The following is an 18,707-nucleotide window of genomic DNA, read 5'->3' on the forward strand; positions in this document are numbered from 1 at the left end:
GATGCGTTTTGTTATTTGATTTTGTTAAGAGAGAGCCATATCTCTTGCACGTGAAAGACACCATTGTCGATTTCGATGAAAAAAAAAGGCCAATGCCGCTACAAGGCAGCACTCGCAAAGGGAAAGGGATTAATATAAGTTGTAAAACTTGTTTCCCAATCCACTATAATATATATGTTTAAACTAAATTAAACTAAACAAGAAGTTGATATTTTCTTACATATAATAGTAAATGTAATTGAGATATTCTAAACACCCTGTTGCAAAAAATTACATGTGTATTCCTAATTTATCAGTAAAATAAATAAAAAATATGTAAAAACTGATAAAAATCTCGTTCTGAAGGTTTTTTGTCTGAGTCAGAATTTTTGTTCGCGTACAGAAATATCATCTTAGTTTTTTCGACGCTTATAATCAGTCTTTTCTTCTTCAAAATTTTACTCTATAAGGTACCAGACTGTGAAAATCTTGATTCAGAATATTATATTGTGTTTTACATCAGCATGACCACAATACCCCCCCCCCCCATTAAATCGGGGATCAGAATACTTTTTAGAATTAAATGGTAGTTTTCCGTAATAATAACACATGCCACGATCATTCGGCAATCCTTGGTAGAATCCGCTACTCTCTACGGAATCGGCCGAGTTGAGACGAATAATGCCACGATATATAGCTAATCGGTTTATCATTTAATTTTATGTATGATTTTTCGGTAAAATTGATTAAATCATGTTATTTATCTGATTATGCTCGGAGCAGTTTCAGGGTTGTACATGTATAAAATGAACATGGTTGTTCTTATTAGTATCTGAGACTAACAGATTTCAACAGAGCAAATTTCGAAAATGCAGGTAAGAGATGTTATATTTCTAGTTTGTAAAGGATTTTCTTGGGACATTTTTGTTTTTCGATACCAATAATATTTTTTTGTTTTTCAAATCCTTAGACTTTATTAAGGTATGGGGAAATCTGATATAGATGTTTTTTGGTCATCAGACATCTGCTTGACCTCAATAAATGGTATCTTTTGACCACAATAAATGGTATCTTTTGACCACGATAAATGGTATATTTCAGCGTTCAATCAATAAGGCTTACTACAAAGCAGTTTTGTAATCTTCAAAGGAATGTAACAATTTTTACTGTTTATTGTTCAGTAATCACGCTTCCGGTTAAACGTTTGTGAATGTCCAATACTTCTGTTCTTGGTGGCTATGATGTTCAAGCCTGGACATTGATTATACTAGTATATACGTATATAGGTAGCATATGTAGGTATATGACTTACATGTAGTACATTTGAATGTAGAAGTATGCAGTTGTTAAATATAAGTAACCATGTTTAAATACACAGAACGTCTAGAAGTATACGTCTGCGTGTAGTTCCTGTGTTTTGGTGCCAAGATCTTTATATACGAAATTGATTTTTTAAGGTGATAATTTAAAGACTAAAATTGTCACCACGAACATTGCTATTATCTTCCAATAAGTAGCGTTATAACAAATGTGCTTTAAAACATGCAGTGAATCTCTAAAATTAAAAGACGCCATATTGTATGTATATATAAGATGATGTGGTATGATTGCAAATGAGACAAATCTCCATACAAGTCACACTTTTTAAAAGAAACCCATTATACGTCAAAGTACGGTTTTCCACACGGAGTCTCGGCTCACAACGAAGGTTTCAGCTCATTATTATGCTGAGTTCACACGTAATTCGAATTCGATTGACATTAACTAATTCGAATAAGTTTAAGGGCATACGATACAGTTACAGGGAAGGTAATGGCGTTGCTAACGTAATTTGATATTTTCGCGACGTCAAACAGCGAGATATCGGGAAAAGATGCATTTTTCGACTGATTTTTATCATTCAAACAGATTTAATTTGAAAACGAGTTCATGGACCCCTATTTTTCAAAACGGCATTTTGTTTCATTTTGTAGGGAGATTATGTGACCCAAATTTTATAACACTGTAAATAGAGGATTTTTTTTAATTTCAATAAACATGCAGTAAAAAATGACGTTTTTTCCTCAATTCATGAACATTTGATAAATATGAGTTATTTCTGAATAAAAAATTGCATATTTTTTAGGATATTTATAAAATACAGAAATTACCGATTATTTAACAAAAAACAATTTGTGTTTATCTTTTATAACAAAAAAGTTATGTCTTTCTTTCGAAAAAGAAATTACGGCCACAAATCTGAATTTTGAGCAAATATACAAAATTTCGACCTCATTTTACTCAAAAAGTAGCACATGAAGGTATAATTTTTATTACATATTTGATTTAATCGGGTAAAAAATAGCCTGTATGCAAATTTTCATGAACTTGTAAATACAGGATCAAAACTGTATCGTATGCCCTTAATTCGCATTCGCGTTTTACGTCCTAACGTCAATTCTAATTCGAATTAAAAGCGTGTCGAATTCGCTTTACTGTCCAAACGACGTTAACTTTTAATTCGTATTCACAAAAGCGTATTTCTAATGCGAATTGGGTAATTCGAATCAGCCAATTCGAATTAAAAAAAAGAGTGTGTGAACGCGATTAGAATTCGCATTCGATTCGAATTCAATTCGAATTAAATGTCTGTGTGAACGAGGCATTATTCTTTCTTTCTTTCTGTCTTTCTTTAAAGTCCATTAATTGACAAAAATCGTTATTCCACATCGAAAGTACCTTCATGTATTAATATTTATTTCTATTTTTCAGACCAAAGTCCTCGTTGTTATGTTGATGATTGCCATGGTGATGATGGTAGAGGTCAAAGGGAGACAACTGCAAAACGATTGTCTCGACATCTGTCGCCGAAGAATAGACAGATGTAAATCAAATTGTAACCGGGACCACAAAAACCAAAACAAAAAGAAGAAGTGCAAGGACGTCTGTAGGAAATCTGATAAGCAATGCAAAAAGTTCTGCCGCAACGACGACCCGACCGATGATTTTACTTACGACATGTAAATAAATAATTGGAAAACAAAACGTAAAACTATGCAAATACGTGTGTTCTCAATATATTCGTTTCATACTTTGAATAAAAGCTTATAACTAGTAATACTTATTATAAATTATTTACATTATTCTTTTCCCCCAAGGTATTTTTAACAGAAAAAGGTCTTGTATTTTCAGAGATATATTACCTGTCAGGATTTCCTTGGAAGAAGGTTGATATAAACCAATAGTTTCAAGTGTTGACTTTGCAATCATCCCTTCATAACCTTACGGACGCCACCACTGACGAGTTGGTTGACAGCTGTGAAATATCTGTGTCACATGTACAGATGATAGCGGATATGTTCCTAATGTCGTTACTACAATCCCGTCAGTGGTGTAACAGTACATTTATTTGTTTTGGCGTTTCTGTATGACGAATATTTTTGCTTGTGTTTGTGCGGGATTTCTGTCACGTATTGTTGTCATTTTAGCGATATGTTTTAACATAGACATAAAACAGGAGATTTAGCTAGCCATTAAACCAGGTTCAACCCACCAGTTGTTCTTGAAATGTCCTGTACCAAGTCTGGAACATGACAGTTGTTATCAAATACTCGTTTCTAAATGTGTTGGAGCTTGTTTTTGGTGCACTTAAGTGTTCTGTTGTTCCCCGGTCTTCCTTTTATAGTTGATGTGTTTCCCTTGCTTTTGGTTTGTAACCCGATTTTTTTTCTCTTCATCATTATGATTTTGAACACCGGAATATATACTACTGTTGCCTTTTTTGCATTATGTTAATTTCCCAATAAAGTGTAATGTAATATGTGAGCTGTATGGTTCCATTTAAATTTGTTTTTAATGATTGATATATTTTGTACGGATTTTAAAATTTAAGTTATAAAAAAGAAGATGTGGTAAAATGCCAATAAGATAACTCTCCACAAGAGCCATAATGAAACAGTAACAAAGCCTATACCGCATAGTCAGCTATAAAAGGACTCGAAATTACAAATGTAAAATAATTCAAACGAGAAAACTAACGGACTAATTTATGTACGAAAATGAACGAAAAACAAATATGTTACACATCAACTAATGAAAATTAATCCAGAGTTTCCATATGCCTTGTTATGATGTTGAAAAGACAATTCAATTGATAGCGTCTCTAAACTCTAAAAAAAAAAGAAAAATCATACAAAAAAGATATTCACCTCAAAGTTAAATAGTTGCTCCTTATATTTTGACTACAAAAGAAATAAAACTTGTTAGCTACAATTATTGTTTCCATTTCACAGAAAAAAAAAGAAAAAAATTAGCAACAATTTGTTGGCGCTCATAATTCATTTAATTAAAATCATTGTTTTTTTCAATCTTAGTCGAAATACAACGGGTTAATCTCTTCAATATCTGCCCTGCATATTGGACAGCGCTCGAACCAGAGTATACTTCTGTTGCATACTCCCTACAGGTCGTGTGGCCACATGGTAAAATCACCGCATTTTTCTCACTGTCCATGCAGATCATACATTTCCTAGAAGGTTACTTTATTTTCTGAAATTAATATAAAAAAGCATCATAGATGCCAAATATTAAGGTTGTACCAAGCTCCTTGAATAAAACTAATATTTACTAGACCCTTTGGCAGGGAGGTAGTTTTATTTGACTTCGCTATAAGAAAACGTCGTCTTTACGTACACTCATCCAGGATTAAAATTGTTAACACCAGACGTGTAGCTATTAATCTACAAATGACTAATCAGTGACAATCGAACAAACAAATGAAAAAGGTCAACAAAATACGATGTTGAAGAGCATATATATCATAGGTAGACAATTCTATTAATATTCTATGAGGTATAAAGGGGGGATTGACATGTTAAACCGAGTCGCTCTTTTGATCCTGTCTCAAGCCAAGAGCCGCTGGCCTTTGTTAGTCTTGTATATTCTTGTATATTCTAGTTCATTAATATGTTTTGAAGTTTAGTGTGACGTCCATTTTCGTTTAACAGTACACTACTAAGTTTAGGGAACAGCGGAGGACCACCTCCGGGGACGAGTTTTTCTCGCTGCGTTGAAGACCCTTTGGGGGACTTTGGCTGGTGTCTGCTCTTTGGTCGGGTTGTTGTCTCATTTACATTTTCCACATTTAAAATCTTTATTTCATTAGAATATCACAGTGATTAATTCTATTAGATTTAAACAAATGTAAAAGGACGACGAGGGTGTATAATGCTAACTCAAACTATACATAATTTATTTACCAAACCGACCAATAAACTTTCATACTATATTTACCAAACCGCTCAATTTCTTTCACCGTTGTTCATGTTTATCTTCCTTGTCTTTTTTTTTTGCAAACCAAACTTTCCACCAGTACCAGCTATAAAGGGCCCAACAAATGATCATTCTTAAACATTTTATGAAGGAAAACCAACGGCTTGGTTATGTGATGAGGTTTTTATAAAATACTTACTATTCTCTTTCAAATCAGCAAAAACCTTTACTGAATCAACAATAACGTTTCTAGACTCAGTAATCCTCATTTCAGAATCCGAAATTTTCTGATTTAAATTATCTAAATTCTTTTTACAATCATCTAACGCATAAGTATCATTCTGTACAGGGGGCTAACATTAGGCTTTATTGTGACCAATTGCTGTAGAGTTAAACATATATGTAATACAACTGCTGTTAAAACATCATTCACCCAGAGTGAAAAATGAACCAACAGTTTGTTATACAATTTGTTTAATGTGAACTTAAGGATGTACTCAGGTGAGGTTTAGGCTTTTGTGTCAGATGGTAGGACTCCTTGATGTATTTCCATATGATACAAGGTAAAATATTTTGCCCTATAACACCTATCTAACATTCAATATAAGACTTTTCAAAAAGCTCGTAAAAGGTAATTTATTTTGACAAAATTTAAGCTGATTCTTGATTTTCTTTCTTTTGATTTGAGATGAATTATAATAATGCCAATACAAATATAAGAGATATATCTCGAAAAGGAGCTCCATGACCTATCAATATGTTTAGCCTATTTTGATTATTAACTTATACTCTTTCAGGTTACACTATCAATTTTAATTTCTTGATTTATTTAGTTTCATAAAAGATCACCTTAGTACATCCTTCAATAATTGTATCTAAATTAACATACATATATACGTTAAATAGACAGCTAAACAAAACAAAAAAAACCTTCCCTAAACAAAATCCGTGGCTTTAAACATTGTTAACGGATGCAAAAATAATGCCCTGTAGACTATTAATAGAAAAAAGTTTGTTCTGTTTACAAAGATATATGTTTTCATCTGGTTGTAATCGTAGTATACATGATTTAGTCATCATTTTCGTGTTTTGACATAACCAAGTGTGACTCGCGCTGGTTCTTGATCCAATCGGTAAAATTATATTTAACTGTAAAGGGTACTCGTTACTCTGTTTCAAATAACAAATGTTTTAAAAGACTGGGACACATTGATAGTTGACGAAAAAAAAGCCCCCCAAAAACATAAAGAAATTAAGTTTCCGTGTGATTTCTGTGTGCATGATTTCGATACATATTCTATTTTAAGATATTTTTCATTATCTTTACATTTTCATTGTTTTTCTTCTAGAACCGATAAAAAAATAATAAGGATTTTATATGATTTTCAAAAATGACATTCTAAACTATATGTAATCAAATTATGGAAAGGAAAGAAAGGGTTAGAGGGGATTTTAATTCCGAATATCTGGCAACATTTGAAAAAAAGAGGATCGAGTAATCGTTTAAGGTAAAACTATTTAAAGAATATGAGTCACTCGAATAGTAAATGTCCCGTGAAACTTGACAATTTTTGAATTTTATGTGGTTAAAACAAAAGCAGTGACTTTGTCCCTACTACTTTTTACTTACAATCACTATGAGTTACTGAGTACAAGGCTAGATAAGTTACTACTAGACCAAGACATTTGTATCTCTTCGGAGCATTATAGTTTTATAGTTTGACCGTATTATCCCGAACTTCCTCCAAATAGGAGTTCGCATCCTCGGCGCTTCTACGTCATCTGTATCTTTGTATTGGATAGCAAGTAAACGGACAAACGGCGACATTTCTAAGCCGTAAGTAGGGCACATAGTGAGTTGTCGCTGTTGTGCTACCAGTCTTATGTAAGGTGATGAACTGACCATACCATATGCCGTTGAATTGACCACGCCACAAAGCGTTAAAATAACCATAACATATGACGATGGATTGACCATGCCATTAGGCGTTGCACTGACCATTCAAAATGGATTTTGTTGTACAAAGTAACCAACACCAATCATCTTCAAGTATATATTATCTAAGATTTGAAAACAGAGTAAGTAAATTAAGGTATTGCATTACAAATATCTGATGAATTGAGTGCACCGTTGTTGTTTTTTATTTAATCACCTTAACAGGCATTGTTATGCACCAGGACAAAGTCAGGAGCCTGGTGTTCAGTGATTGTCGTTTGTTGGTGTGATTTATGGGCCTTTTTTTTTATCGGTTTTCTATATATATTAGACATTTTGGGGTCCTTATTGCTTGCTGTTCGGTGTGAGCCAATGCTTTGTGTCGAAGGCCGTTCTTAGACCTATAACTGTTAATCTTTTATACATTGTGACTTATATAGACAGTTGTCTCATTTGCACACATATCACACCTTCTTATTTATATCAGGCATAGACTAAAGTTAATTTGTTTCTTGTATATGTACAGCCGACTTTTGATATATCCACGATACTTTTATATGCATTAAGCATATTGTTATTTTTATCGGCACATTTAAACTATGATGGATAGATTATTGAAGTGTGCATCTGGTGGAGTAAAATTATTGCTACTATTGGGTCCAAATCGCAGATGGTTTACTATAAGGCTCCGAATGTGTTACAATCACAGAAGAAAAAAGTGTTTTTTTGAAAGTGAAACACGAAAACCAGTAGAAAAAATGAATCAATGACTGAGATTACCAACAAATCTTTAAAACGATGATTTACGTATTTTTGTATTCTATGTTATGAAATAAAATAGACATAGAAAAATGGCCATTTCACGATTGTACATGATTTCTTTCTATTAATATAATCTGATGTCTCATGTGCAAATCTGTTGCACGTTGAGAACCCTTGAAACAACTCTTTGGGGTCCTTTTTTTGATTGTTTCAAGCTACATTTCTATCTCTTCTCAATGTACCCTAATTTCTCGGATAGTCTCTATTACCAGATGACCTACCTATTGTATTTATTGTAAACTTGTTCTGGTCCTGAACATGCATGAAATATTTGTCACTGGACGTTAAACAACTAAAAAATCAATCAATCAATATTTATATATCTTTATATTGCATGACATGGTTATCGATATATTAGTGTTTTTGTGTAAATTGATTACTTTATAATGTGGTATATGAATGAGGGCAACAGCTCTATACCGATGTTCAAAAGTCATGAATCGACTGCGAAAAACAAATCCGAGTTACAAACTAAAACTGAGGGAAACACATCAACTATTAAAGGAAAACAACGAAACAACAGAAACACTGACGTGCAAGAGAAAACCAAAACGACTAGCTACACAGACAGAAACGAAGTACCGTATAGCGGGTTATTTTCGCGGGTGTAAAATTTCGCGATTTTCATCGAATAAGGAATACGAAATATTTTTGCGGTTTTTATTTTGGCGGTTTCGAAACTTTTATCAATACCTTTGCATGTACACTTTTAAATTGGCGGAATTTATTTTGGCGATTTTGTTCTATCCGCGAAAATAAGCGAAAATTTACACCCCGCGAAAATAACCCGCTATACGGTATAAGATAACAACTGCCATTTTCCCGACTTTGTACAGGACATCTTAGAAAAAATAGGGAACTAATCCTGGTTTTGTGGCATGCCAAACCTTCCGCTTTTATGGCAATGTTAAATATAACACTAACATGACAACATTATATAACACCAAGGAATTGTATATTTAAAAGGAATAGAAACGCGGCTCGAGATCAATCGGGATACCCGCAGCGCACCCGCAGAGCTATAAACCATGTCTGGCTCAGGCTGAAGTATGATGAATAATATAAAAAATCATGACGGAGTTCCATTTCCTGTCATATAAATCGGTCTTTTAATTCACGGTGTCATCTTGCTTGAGACGGTATAAATGAGAGAAAAACCCGAAATCGAGAATAAACTTTTATTCCTAGCAAAAAGTAAGGCCTTAGGTATCATTTTAATGCCTCATCAAATATACGTTTGTAATATTGTATTGAGTAAATTCTCATTAGAATAGACATCGGTCTTGAAAATTAAGGGAGTTTCATCCGGATTACAAAACAAAAAATACTGTGTTTTGATTTTTTTCTAAAAACTTGAAAACTACGAAGTGCAAAACAAAACAGTTGACATAATTATGAAGCTGAAACCTTACGCTCTTTTTGAAGTTTCTTGTAACTTTTAAGAATTTTCTACGATTTTTCGAAATTTCAGTTTTGAGTTTCAATATTCTGTCAAAATATGTCTACCAATCTGGGAGTGCACTACGATTTCTTTATTATATTGGAAAGTAGAAACAAAAAAGTGAGAAAATGAGATATCATTTTAAAGAAGGAATATTTTCCTACAGTTTGGTCTAAATAACGAATGCTAAATGTAATTGGTACAATATATATGATTTTATTTCGAAACATGTTGAAAATTTGAAGTTGTGCGTCAACAAATACATCGACACTTTGTACTTTGGAATAAGTTAAATAACTACTTGAAATAGATGTGACATTGACATATAATTTAAAAGCTTAGTCTTTTTTCTATCGCATAGTGTTGGTTTTATGAAAATGGTGATAAAAACGAATTAGCTATGATTTTTCAAAATCCCATGTTTATAGTTCACATTGACGCCATTTTGTTTGAAATAATAGACAAGAAATATATAGAAGACACACGATTGGGATTTATTGTGCCTTTTTATATACCATGTACTATGATATGCATTTTTTTTTGTCAAATGCTGCTTTAGATACTAAATCGTTGTTTGGTAATGCTGTTTGCCATTATTAAGCGTTGCCGCAAATTACCATACGAAACAGACAAAAATGTTCCTTCCTTTTTCTCCCAGAACAGTAGTCTATAGGCCGCAAAAGTATTCCTAATTTGGTGTTAAAATAAATAAAATGCGAATGTGGGAAAGTTTTAACTGTTTCTAATTAGAAAATTTATTGCATCTCTGCATAATTTAGCATTAATTAACAGGTGAGCTCGACATAATTAATTTTTAACATCTTAAAAGTATGTAAGACACAAATTAGCTTATCATTGATACATGATATATAATACCTGCAAATTGGAAAATCCCGCATGCCGTTGTTTATTATAACACCTGTAATCTGAGTTCTTTTATCTAGATAATATACTGCAGTTGTTTACATTTTCTTTCCTTCATAATAATTTATTAGCTTCTTTCTTTAACAGTCATTTAACTACATTTTTAAAATGTCCTTTATTTTGCATGAACACTTTTTACCATCCGTAAAATGTCCGATATCATCTGATTGTGACATACCTTCATGAAATATCAAAATTGAATAACAAGTTTTTTATTAGTAACTTTGCATGTGGTTGTATTGTTATATTTTTTTTCTTGGATTAATTTATTTTTCGTTTCATGATTTATCATTTAGCTACTTTACCACGTCCGTACTACACAATGAAAGTACCGTTACTCTACAATAGAATGTGTATTTCGAATTATCTTCTAAAAAAACCAATAATATGATTTATTTTACACCAAGCAAATTGAAACAGAATGCCCCTTTGAATGATGTCTTGTTCATTATTTTTTTTATTACAGAAACATGCCTAAGAAGAAAAAATATCATTGTCAAGTTAGATAACTGGTGTCAGATTAAATGACCACGTTCGATAACTTCTACCAGATAAGTAATGAGCCAGTTAGAGCGATGGGGTGTAATTAACACCCGGTCAAAGCAAGAGATGCATCATAAGATTTATTTAAAGTTGGCCGCGTTTCCATTCCTTTTAAATATACAATTCCTTGATAACACGAATACAGTTTAAATAAAGGCAAGAACATTCAGGACAGAGAAATACACAAATAAACTATACACTAAAACATTTCGACATGCATACATCAATTATGAACATTTGCGTCAATTCGGTCAACATGAACTTGACAGCTTAAGCACATAGAAGGAGTCATATGCAGAGAAGAGAATGGTCATTAATTAAAAGTGTTATATCGTATACGTCATTGAATCAAAAAGCAAGTGATCTTTGCGTAAAGTTTTATAAACCTTTCTTGACGATATAGATATTATTTTGTGAAAAGGCAGGGATTCAGTTCTGAATTCATGATGTATCTTTAAACATTCTTATATTGTCGTTGTGAGAGGGTTAGCTCTATAAAACCAGGTTTAAGCCACCATTTTCTACATTTGAAAATGCCTGTCCCAAGACAGGAATTTGACAGTTCTTGTCCATTCGTTTTTGATGTGTTTTGTTATTTGATTTTGCCATGTGATTATGGACTTTCCGAATTGATTTTCCTCTAAGTTTAGTATTTAATATGTGCTTTTACTTTTTTGTATAGGTACAAAAAATGTATATTTATGTTCTTCATGAGAAGGTAATGATATTAGTTACAATGTTATTATAGAAATTTAATGATCCTTATAAAATGACAACTGTGCACGTTTTTGATAAGAATCGACGAAAAGACAAAGCTTGAAGTTTTCTCGATTTAAATGCAAAAACATAATGAACGCCTTAAGTAAAGTATAGAAGTATAAAACAATACATGAAATACTTGTCCAGCAGACCATTGAAATCACAATACACAAAAAATAATAAGATTGATAGTATTTATTATTTTATTCAATTAAGAATTTATATCTAAAACCTTCGTATTAGTAAACTATAATAAAAGATCTGATTATTTATTTTTAAGACGTATTGTATACATAAAACGATCAACGAGTGTCATCATTTGCAAATGTGTTGTCTCCGTACCCACTTCTACTAGACATTTTACTTTTATTTTTTGTATATTTAGAACAGAAGATGATATATGATTGTCAATGAGACTACTAATAATCAACGATCTAATGAATTATATGTTAGATATATAACATTAGTTGTCATTATCAGTTAGTATGTAGTTGAAACTTGAAACTCTGTAAGCTGCAATTATTGTGTTTCACACAAAAAAAAAAAAAAACCCTAATGTTTATCCATCAAATGTATCAACTATTTTGTTGCCCATCAAAATTAGTTCAATATTTTTTTCAATCTTAATCGAAATACAACGGGTTAATATCTTCAATATCTGCCCTACATATTGGACAGCGCTTGTTCGAATTCACATATACTTTTGTAGCACACTCCATACAGGTCGTGTGGCCACAAGGTAAAATAACAGCATTTTTCTCGCGGTCCATGCAGATCGTACATTTCCTGGAAGGTTCCTTTATTTTCTGAAATGTATAAAAAATAAAGCATCATAGATACCAAATGTTAAAGTTGCACCAAGCACCTTGACTAAAACTAATTTGACTCTTTTTAATTTTGATTTAATATTAGTTTTACATGGACCCTTTGGCAAAAAAAAAGCGTTTTTATTACGTTGTGTTGTTAAGATAATATTAAGCTTCTCAGTGATCAAAATTAGTGTTTGTCAAACTGCTATATAACAAGTGTAATATTTCTAATAAAATGGTTGGTTCAATTTTTCGAAATTATTATATCTTTGTCAAAGGCTCAAAGTGAACACATTGTCAAATTTTATGAAAAATAAACGAGCCAAATCAACTTTAGTGGAGTTGTTGGGTACCACCATTAACGTTCAGCTGATTTTTACAGAGTAATCTCCCGTTAGTGTCATGAATCACTTTAATACTGAAGTTATGCACGCTACGACAAATACGCGCATTTCGGCTCCATAAGACGCATAAATTACGCTCGAATAAAAAAAAGTTAAAAAGACTAAATACAAATGTAAGTCGAAGTTGAAGAGCATTGAAATACTATCATGGTTATCGTGGTAATGTTGATGTTTTATATGTATTTTCTTGACATCTCCCTTCAATTTTGTATAAGCTTTAAAATAAAATGACAAGCATGAGCTACTAGTAGTTTAAAGATAATATAAGTTTATTTGAATTCGCTATGAGAAAAGCGTTTTTTGTATAAGCAAATCTGATAAATACAATCACCACGGATTAAAGTTTTGAACGCCAATCGCGCCTTTTAATAAAAAAAAATGCTTAGAATATTATTACAGTGACTTATTGTACAGATTGAAACAAATGAAAAATGGCGACAAAAGGGGGATAACTCAACATATTATACATATTTGTTTTTACCAAACCGCGTAATAAACTATCATAATGAAAGTACCATACCACACAATAAACTACCATTATATATTCACCAAAACGCGCAATAAACTATCATAATATATTTACCCAACCGCGCAATAAACTATCATAATATATTTACCCAACCGCGCAATAAACTATCATAATATATTTACAAAACTTCGCAATAAATTATCATAATATAGTTACTAAACCGCACAATAACTATCATAATAAATATACCAAACCGCGCAACAAACTATCATTATATATTTACCAAATCGCGCAATAAACTACTATAATATATTTAACAAACCGCGCAATAAAATATCATTATATATTTACCCAATCGCGCAATAAACTATCATAATTTATTTACCAAACCGCGCAATAAACTTTCATACTTTATCTTACCTTCTATACATTTCTAGGAATATGATTTGTTATTGGCGGCCGCATGGAGACCTCGTATATTTCATATAAGGTTATTAGGGAGGCGGGGCTTATTTCATACACGGTTAGTAGTGGTGTTACGTTCCTTTATATTCCATATCAGGTTAAAAGTGAGGCGGGGCATATTCAATACACGGTGAGTAGTGGTGTAATGTTCCTTTATAAAAAACAAAACGGTACTGAGAAAAAAATCTCAAAAGTTTCAACAGACGAAGAAATTAATTATTATGATGATAAATAAATTCATAAAACACGTTTAAACCTAACAAGTTGTTATTGTTGGCATCTGTTTTTTTTAAGGATCAATGGAAGTAGTTTCTTAATGTTAACAGTATTGAAGACTTGCTCATTTTGATAGGTCACTAGTTTAAATATCCCACGTAGAGATAGTCAGTAAGATACATTCGTTACATAGTGTGCTAGCGACGTAATACGGTATACATTGGGTGAATAAATTCCATATGGGGATTCGAGATTAGCTCTAACCCCATATGGAATCTACTGAACCCATATATTCCGTATTAGGTCACTAGCCCAATATGTTATAAATAATATTTACCAAACCATGCAATAAGCTATCATAATATATTTACCAAACCGCGCAATAAACTATCATTATATATTATCAAACCGCGCAATAAACTATCATAATATTTTTACCAAACCGCGCAATAAACTATCATATTATATTTACAAAACCGCGCAATAAACTATCATAATCTATTTACCAAACTGTGCAATTTCTTATACAGTTGTTCAATTTTTTCTTCTTTCTCTTTTTTTTGTCTGATCAAACTTTCCCCTGTAAAGACATATGATATACAAAAGTAAATGTTTAAATCAAATCATACATACATAAGGAGATGTGATAGTGAGAAAATTAACGTTTAGAGTTCATGTCTTGAGTATTGCAAATGTTATCAACTAGTTCGTTTCTTTGTGTGTTGGCGTGTTGTTGCATTTCGGTGTTCCTGTTGTTCCTTTGTTTTCTTCTTAGAGTTGATTTGTTCTCTCGGTTTCAGTTTTTAAACCGTATTTGTGTTTTCCCTATCGATTGATGACTTTTGAACACCGGTATGCTACTGTTGCCTTTATTTATTAAAACTTCTCTTAGTATAACTATAAAAGGATTCTCGTTTTTATATAGATTATACCGTTGATTTTCTCTGTTTTAATGATTTTACACTAGTAATTTTTGGGGTCCTTTATAGCTTGTCGTTCGGTCAGAGCCAATGCTCCGTGTTTAAGGCCGTACCTTGACCTACTCATACCACATCTTCTTATATCTAAAAACTTGAACACTAAAAAAGAACCTCGTGTTTTGATAACCAATTGTTCGATGACATTACTGGTGAATGTTTCGTCCACGTGAATATCATGCCCAATCATGACAGATAACTTTTGTGTTGAAATGAAAAGAGATGTGGTATAATTGCCAATGAGACGACTCTCCACAGACGACACATAAATTAACCACTGTTGGTCGACATCCGACCTTCAACAATGAGCAACCCCATACCTTATGCATCTTGTATATGTTATAGTCAGCTAAACAACTTCCCGAAATGAAAAATGAAAAACAATTCAAAGGAAAAAAACTAATTAATTATTTAAATAATGAACGAAAAACACATATGTAACATATCGAATAAACTCTTTTTTGAAATAAAGATGTAGCATACTAGACAATGAGAAAACTCTCTACAATAGACCAAATGAACCAGAAATGAACAACTATAGGTAAAGGTACGGCCACCAACAATGAGTAAAGCCCATACCGTATAGTCAGCAAATAAACGTCCGAAAAGACAACTTAAAAAAATTAGACAAAAAAACCTGCATAATTCAGTACAAAATAATGTATGAAAAACAAATAGGTAACATATCAACAAAGATTAATGACAACCACCGAATTATAGGTTAAAAAAAGAAGCTGGGGGTGTTATTGCCAATGGGACAAATCTTAAAAAGAGACTAAATGCCACAACTATAAGTCACTGTACGGTCTTAAACATGTTAAACAATTTTCAAAGCCAATCCTGCATAGTCACATTTTATAATTTTTATCATTGATATCTTAATTTTCTGTAACAATACTGTTTGTACATATAAACGTAGTTGAAAACAATTGGAGGTTCTATCCCATGCACTTATTGCCTCAACTGGTTTTCGCAAAATTCGGAAATTTCTTTTATTATTCGTCTCTAACTTACAATTTAAATTTGCCATTCAAATGTGTTGATTCTAGTGCCACTGATGTGATAAATAAAGACGAATAGCCAGTCTTGGGTGTCAAATCTCTCTCGCCCTGCTCGTCCGAATGTAATGTATTTCGATTCTAAATTCAATTGGCTATATACACTACAAACACAGACATATACCCGTTATTAGTTTAACAAAGTAAGTATTGTATCTGTACTAGTTATGCACTTGTTCCAATCTCATGTAGCAATCCTCGGTAGAACCCGCTTCTCTCCTTCTATCGTTAGATGTGGGTACGGAATCGGCCGAGTTGGGACACCGGATCTAATCTATGTATAAGTACTATAAATAGCAAACACGAAATACCCAAACTTTCAAATAAATGAAATTATATATAGATATAAGAAGATGTCGTATGAGTGCCAATGCGACAACTCTCCGTCCAACTCACAGTTTGTAAAAGTGAACCACTATAGGTCGAAGTACGGTCTTGGCTCACAGTAAACAGCATGCTATAAAGGGCCCCCAAAATGAGTACACTAAGTGTAAAATCATTCATGAAGGAAAACCAACAACTTTGTTGTGTGATGATTTTTTTTTAGATTTTTAGAAAATACTAACTATTCTCTTTCAAATCAGCAAAAACCTTTACTGAATCAACAATAACGTTTCTAGACTCAGCAATCCTCTTTTCAGAATCCGAAATTTTCTGACTGAAGTTATCTAAATACTTTTTGCAATCCTCTAACGCATAAGTATCTTTCTGTACAGGGGGCTAACTTTAGTCTTTCTTGGGACCAATTGCTGTAAAGTAAAACATATATGAAATGATACATCATTGAAACAGATTGAAAAATAAACCAACAGTTTGTTAATATACAATTTTGTATAAAGTCAACCTCAATAATTGTATGTAAATCAATGTACACATACACGTCGATTAGACACAAAAAAACCTCCCTAAACAAAATATCTGGCTCTACACATTGTTTACGAATGCAAACAAAAATGTTCTCTCATATTTGGCAATTAGGTATTTGATAGATAGGGTATAATTTTATGCAGTGCTAGCAATGATTTCCTAAAACAAAATTAATAAATTTAGATATTGGTTAAAAAAAAATCAATATGGACCAAATGAAGTTCACCTTGTAGGGTGCGCTCGACTTTAGTGACTATGCACGAAGTGTTTTGAAATAAAATTGTTGTTTAGGACTTTTTGTACAAAATAAATGCTAGCTGTTCATAGAAAAACAAGTGAGTAAACTATGTTTCAAGTTTCATCACCAAATTCACTTTTTCTATTTAATAAAATGGAACTATAAATAATTATGCTTTGCACGAGGTTTCCTCTTAGTTACTGTTCAAAATGGCCAATCTCACTATCTTTGCTGTTTTGATACTATTGCAGTTTAAAAAGTTGAGTTCAGTAAAGTAAGATGTACAGGCCGCAGAAGGGGTTGTAAACCTTTAAGTAAAACTATTTTAAGTAATTTTTGTATTTCATGTGGTTGAAACAAAAACAATGACATTGGCCTTACTTCTTTTTACTTACAGTCATTATGAGTTACAAGATAAGTGCTACTACTAGACCAAGACATTTGTTTCTTTTCGGAGCATTTTTGTGCACCCTAGTTGTGACTTAAGAGGATTTGTGTTGCTAAGACTTCATCTTTATTATTGTATTTCATTCAATCTTATTTTTGTATATATGTGTTGATACAAACTTTATCTGAATATAATGTTTAATCACACAAAACGGCTAATGCACGCATTTAAGCAGCCGTGACACAACATGCGTAACTTAAAGAGCAGTGACCGCTGAATATTTCTACTTCGACACACATCATCTATTTATTCTCAAAGTTGAGCAAGTTCTCAAGTCTTTCGTCATACAACTTCAACTATTTACATAAAATACCAGGTAGTATTGACAACATGTTAAGACGGAATAGTTAAAAATTTGCAGGATTGTTCAAGAAGGTTCTACTATAAACTCCCTACAGGTAATTTTATAGTTTTACCGTATTATCCCGAACTTCCTCCAAGTAAGGCGTTCTCATCCTAGGTGTATCCATATCACCAGTATCATTGTATTGGATAGCGAGAAACCCTGAGTTTGGACTTCGGACAAACGGCGACATTTCTATGCCAAAAGAAGGGCACATAGTTACTTGTCGCTGTGGCTGTGCTACCAGTCCGACGTAAGGTGATGAATTGACCATACCATATGCAGTTGGATTGACCATGCCAAAAGGCGTGGAACTGACCATACCGTATGGCGATGAATTAACCATGCCATAAGGTGTTGAACTGACCAAACCATATTGAGCTGGATCAACCATATCAAATGGATTTTGTTGCACAAAGTTACCACCACCAACCATCTACAAGTAAAAATTAATTGGGTTTTGAAAACACAGCTAACAAATTTAAGATAGTGCATCACAAATATTCAGTGAATTGAGCACACTGTTTGTTTTTCCTTAAGTCCTATAAAAACTACACCTTAACAGCACCCGTCCTTAGTCAAGAGCCTGTTGTTCAGTGATTGTCGTGTGTTGGTGTGGTGTATCATTCAAGATTTTGATGGTTCTTTTTGTCAATTTATTGGAAAAGTGTTGACCGAAGTTCATTTTGTATAGAGCGCGGAAACGCTTCTCTCTTAAAACATATACGCACGGTCAACATTATTTGCTAGCCGATAACA

The 18,707-nt window shown here is 32.6% G+C and overlaps 2 long non-coding RNA genes across 2 annotated transcripts; one reads left to right on the forward strand and one right to left on the reverse strand.

Moving 5' to 3' along the window:
• Positions 1–723: 723 nt before the first annotated feature.
• Positions 724–3,076, forward strand: LOC134719747 (uncharacterized). Its single transcript, XR_010107689.1, has 2 exons — positions 724–854; positions 2,731–3,076. It is a non-coding gene; the product is annotated as an uncharacterized LOC134719747 (long non-coding RNA).
• Positions 3,077–11,843: 8,767 nt separating this feature from the next.
• LOC134719748 (uncharacterized) lies at positions 11,844–18,164 on the reverse strand. Its single transcript, XR_010107690.1, has 4 exons — positions 18,022–18,164; positions 16,619–16,801; positions 14,524–14,597; positions 11,844–12,460 (listed from the first exon to the last, which is right to left on the reverse strand). It is a non-coding gene; the product is annotated as an uncharacterized LOC134719748 (long non-coding RNA).
• Positions 18,165–18,707: the final 543 nt, after the last annotated feature.

This window comes from Mytilus trossulus, chromosome 5 (genome assembly GCF_036588685.1).
Source record: "Mytilus trossulus isolate FHL-02 chromosome 5, PNRI_Mtr1.1.1.hap1, whole genome shotgun sequence".
NCBI classification, from domain to species: domain Eukaryota; kingdom Metazoa; phylum Mollusca; class Bivalvia; order Mytilida; family Mytilidae; genus Mytilus; species Mytilus trossulus.